Raw genomic sequence first — 296 nt, forward strand, 5'->3', positions numbered from 1 at the left:
ATTTTTTTCTAAATACCTGACATTCTTAATTAATATGAAATCAGTGAGTTAAAAGTATCAACATTTATTCGTTTCATATTCTTGTAAAATTGAATACATCAACTAATTAATTAATTCAGGTCTGGGAAATATATCATGATACCAGTTACGTTTGGGACACTGCTGAGAGTAATGAGGAATTTAGAATTATGACGAAATACGCGTATAGGGGTTACCGTTTTGGGAAAATCTTTGCGTGTAAGAAGTAACCAATAGAATCTCATGAGATCAATGGCCGTTCACAAATTGAAGAGATC

At 31.8% G+C, this 296-nt stretch overlaps 1 long non-coding RNA gene across 1 annotated transcript; it reads left to right on the forward strand.

The window, feature by feature from the left end:
• Positions 1 to 5: 5 nt before the first annotated feature.
• On the forward strand, positions 6 to 296 carry LOC113464054 (uncharacterized). The gene is made up of 2 exons (XR_003388879.1): positions 6 to 43; positions 120 to 296. It is a non-coding gene; the product is annotated as an uncharacterized LOC113464054 (long non-coding RNA).

Source organism: Ceratina calcarata, unplaced genomic scaffold (genome assembly GCF_001652005.2).
Source record: "Ceratina calcarata isolate Rehan_Ccalc_2016 unplaced genomic scaffold, ASM165200v1 scaffold24299, whole genome shotgun sequence".
NCBI classification, from domain to species: Eukaryota; Metazoa; Arthropoda; class Insecta; order Hymenoptera; family Apidae; genus Ceratina; species Ceratina calcarata.